At 35.5% G+C, this 5,000-nt stretch overlaps 1 protein-coding gene across 1 annotated transcript in view; it reads left to right on the forward strand.

The window, feature by feature from the left end:
• The window catches only part of LOC137639489 (protein FAM200C-like), a 146,630-nt gene that overhangs the window by 53,145 nt on the left and 88,485 nt on the right, over positions 1 to 5,000 (forward strand). The window lies entirely within an intron of this gene.

Consider the following 5,000-nt stretch of genomic DNA (forward strand, 5'->3'; position numbering starts at 1 on the left):
AGGAGGTGGGCGTAGGCATCCGTGGGTGCGCTGATGTGGAGAGCGAGGTTAGAGGGGGCGGGTTGGAGAGGTGTCGACAAGTACGAGTCTGAGTTGACCAATCGTCGGTGGGCGACATCGACCAGAAGGTGGAAATGAGAGAGGAAATCTGCACCGAGGATTGGCATTGTGATGTCAGCAACGAGAAACTTCCAATTGAATTTACCAGTTCCGAACGATAATGTGAGGTTTTAGTAACCGTAGGTGGGTATCGCAGATCCGTTGGCAGCTACTAAGCGGACGTCGGCAGATGTAGACAGACTACGTCGTGCCTTGAAGAGTTTCCTTGGCAAAAGAGAACGACAAGCACCCGTGTCTATCAAAAATCGCACGCCCGTTCCTGCATCCTGTAAAAAGAAAATATTAGAAACATGGAAGGCCACCGCCACAAGCGATGGCCTACTTACACGTTTTTTTGGCCACTGACAATCCTTGGCACATTTCTTCGCGGTTGCCCCGAATCTGAAGTGGTAGTAGCAAAACGGCGGCAGATGGGAGGTAGTAAGTGGCTGTAGAAGTCGTTCGTTGGGGCGCGAGCGATTGGTGGGTGGTGGGCGGCTTTGTCGCCGCTTCGGCACGTCATGGGGGAGGCGTGTATGTCCTACGGCATTCATGTCAGCTTCGGTTGACGTTGAATAGGCATCCTCGTCATCAGGGGTGGAGGCGTTGATGGATGTCTTGAAGTGGCTGTCCATAAGGGCGTCGGCTTTGGTCATTAAGTCCTTTATGGGTAAACTATCGACATCGGGTATGGCAGCGCGTACAGGTTCGGGTAAACGGCGTATCCAAATGGCATGAAGTAGGTTCACCTCACGAGGAGAGCCGTCTGCGGCAGGTTGAATGCGAGCGGTTATTTCCCTGAGGGCAAGCGAAGCCCTTTGGTCCCCCAACGGTTGTTGCGAGAGCTGAAAAAGCTTTGCTATACGGGCGGCTGGCGACGGCGAGTACTGCTGCAGAAGGTATGTTTTGAGGGTGTCATCGCTATTGGGGTGTCTCCATGTTCACAAAGCCAGTCGGATATTTCTGGGAAGGTGTCCTCGGATATCACCGCTAGAACATAATCCGCTTTGTTGGTTGAGCGAGTCACGCCCCTGATACAGAAGTGGACTTCTGCGGGTTGAAACCAAGCAAACGCCTCCCCGGTGGCGAACGGTGAAAGTTTTAATGGGGCGGCCGCAGCGCCACCTGTTGTAGTAGAGTCTGTCTCCGTCATAGTACCAATGATGGAGGGGCGAGGGAGGTGGGGGTGAAAGGCAGTGGGAGCGAGTCGACTTCCGGGGTCACCAATGTGACGGCGCCGAGTAAGGTTGTGATCTCAAAGGCAGGTTGGAAATGACTGAGTTATATTTTTGTAGTACACTCTCCTTATATACAAAACCTCAAGGCAACAGGACATAACAAGTTCACAAGACAGACAATATTACAGAGGAAAAACCAGACATGAATTTTCATGTTCGTTTTAATGCGAGGGAACAGCGAAGATACAAGCATAATATATACAAAAGGAATTATATACAATTGTGTGAAACACGGTTGGTACACCATCTTAACCATCGTAGCTAACTGGTAGGTTTGGAACTTTGCATTTGATTTGTTTATATGAGTAATATTTATCATATATACAGTATATATATATATATATATATATATATATATATATATATATATATATATATATATATATATATATATATATATATATACACACATATATATATATATATATATATATATATATATATATATATATATATATATATATAAATATATATATATATATATATATATATATATATATATATATATATATATATATATATATATATGTATATATATATATATATATATATATATATATATATATGTATATATATATATATATATATATATATATATATATATATGTATATATATATATATATATATATATATATATATATATATATATATATACATATATATATATATATATATATATATATATATATATATATATATATATATATATATATATATATATATATATATATATATATATATATATATAGACATATACATATATATATATATATATATATATATATATATATATATATATATATATATATATATATATATATATATATATATATATATATATATATATATGTGTGTGTGTGTGTGTGTGTGTGTCTGTGTGTGCCATCAGCAATATTATCTGTCATTTGTAGACTAATGGTCAACAAAGGCCATAAACCAGTCCTTCAGCGTCCGTCCTTTTACGGTCTTTTCTATACTCCTTCTTCACTGCTTCTATCGCTGTCACCAGTAACTCATTCCGTTATCATATATTTATACTTATTATTGGTCATTCCCATTATATGTCCTATCAATGTCCTTTTTTTCGTCATATGATGTTAAAATATCTTCTACCTTCCTTTGCTCCCATAATCTTATTTCTCTTTTTATATTTCCTTGTATTAATTGCAGTATTATTCTCTCCATAGCTTTTGAAGTTTAAATCAGCCTTCGTTTTAAGGCTTTTGTAAGGCTCTAATTTTGTGAAGAAGAATTGTGAATGATATTGTCTACATGACCTGTCGTATGAAAATATGTCCCTTTCCCAGTTACTGTCGGATTATGGCAATGAGGGGTAAAAGTTAAGAATAGTATAAAAAATAGATTCCACAATTAACGATATTGAGGCAGCCATGACTTTCAATTGAACTTATCATTATTATTATTATTCAAACAACAAGAATCAGGTTATGGTGATATGAACGAAAAGGATGAGTGATGAATTTATAAGAGGAAATTATTATTTATAGTTTATATATGAAATAATGTAAAAAGGAAAGTAAGGCAAGGAAAAGCAATATGGACACTAAAATTGCTATTTCGAACGTAACGTGCAAAGACTGAAATGAACGGATTGTTCCAATTCTCTTTTACTTGAAAAAAAAAACTCCAAAAGAAATTCATGAATGTGAGACATGCAATAATAGAGACGCAATTCCCATTGTTCCGAGGCAAATTGAATTTAATACCATTTGCATTTACCCCTTACGTTTCTCCGTTGTTGGGTTTCTAATTATTTCGTTCAATGAAATAAAAACCTTTTGAAATTGCTGGAAGCTCTTATATAAGTGTTTCCTTTAAGTTTCCTTTATATAATACGAATTAAACTTAAATAGAAGAAGATAGTAAGAAATCGATCCATAATAAGTATATCATATCAGAGTACCAATAAAATCTCTCTCTCTCTCTCTCTCTCTCTCTCTCTCTCTCTCTCTCTCTCAATAATAGATTACCCCACAATTTTACAAAAAGATCAGATAAACAGCCAACAAAAGAATAGCACCACAAGGATGAAAGCTCGGCAATGTTCCTAAAATCTACAAGAAGGGGGCAAAAGAAGAGCCTAGCAATTATACGCATGTGTGTCTAACCGCAGTGTCTTACAAAAGTTTTGAATCAATTGTAGTAGAATCAATAATAATACATATTTAGAAAAAACTATTTTCCGATATTCAGCAGAAATTGTTTTAGACAAAAGATATTCTGTTTGACAAATATGTTTGAATTTTTCCACATGTTAATCATGTATGACAAAAGCAGGGCATTGGACAGCATATACTTAGACTTCCAAAAGGCCTTGAATAAAGTCCTTCATAAAAAATGTCAATGGTCGAAATTAGATAACTAGGCATCATTTATGAGCCAACTGAATATATTGAAAATTGGCTGAAATTAGAAAAAAAAAATTGTAATCAAGGAAGAAGCTTCAAAGTGAGCAGTTGTTACAAGTGTGTTACCTCAAAGATCCGTCCTTAGCCCATTTCTATATCAAATTTACTTTGAAGACATGGATGTATGGTTATCTTTTTTTCTTATTTGGAAATATGGCGATTTATTTATATAGAATATAGCACATTCGTGAAACAAACCTCTAGTGTGTGTAGCAACCAGTAACTATAGAAGATTTAAAAATACCTTAGACAAGATCACATGAACTCTCTTAACGGTAAAACTATATAGTACTACATGAGAGCAAATTGACTCTCAGCGATGAAGTAGAACGGCTTTGAGACATCCAAAATCCTTGTAACTCTGTGAATCTTTGCGATAAGTCCAAGGGCTCCAACACGGGAAATGCAAAATAAGGATAATAAGAAAATAGAGAAACATAGAATAGTATACTAGAGTGTACCCGCAGGCAAGATAACTTTAACCAAAGACAGTGGAAGACTGAGGTACAAAGGGTATAACATTACTCAAGAATAGTGACCAATTGTCCGATTTTGGGATACTGTTCACCGAGAAAAGCTGTTTATCATAGCTATGGAGTCATTTCTACCCTTACCAATTAGCCAATGAACACTTACGTTACAGTAGTTACCCATGTGGATGAAGAAGAACTTCTAAGTTATCCTAATATCCTCAGCTGTATGAGGAATAATGAGAATATTTAAAGCATAGGGCAGTCTCTTCAGTGTTTTTGCAGGCAGAAGAATATGAACCGTAACCAGAGAGGGATCCTATGTAGCTCAATCTGGAGAGTTAAATGATCCAGTAAAAAATCAGTAGTTTTTTAGTTCAAATAAAGATATCACATATGTCCTGTGCTGATCATATATCCTAATTTTATGAAGCCCATACAAATATGTAGATGCATATTTATTATATTTCTTTTATTATTTGGTTGAAGATTTAGTAAATATTCAAAATAATATTATACTTCTGAAGTAAGGTTACATCTTTAAGAAACCCTCTACAATAGAATCACTCTGAAATTCATATTTCATTACACTGAATAAACATTTTCCAAATCGCAACTATTACATTGGTCAATAAACTCTTTAATGTCCTATATTACAAACGGTATAGTACTTTTTTTTATCTTAAAATTAACTTTGTTGATTACCATCGTAAAATACAACGATCCTTCAGGAAGTTTGTCTGATTGGCCTTGATGTTAGTTG

Source organism: Palaemon carinicauda, chromosome 1 (assembly GCF_036898095.1).
Source record: "Palaemon carinicauda isolate YSFRI2023 chromosome 1, ASM3689809v2, whole genome shotgun sequence".
In the NCBI taxonomy this organism is placed as follows: Eukaryota; Metazoa; Arthropoda; class Malacostraca; order Decapoda; family Palaemonidae; genus Palaemon; species Palaemon carinicauda.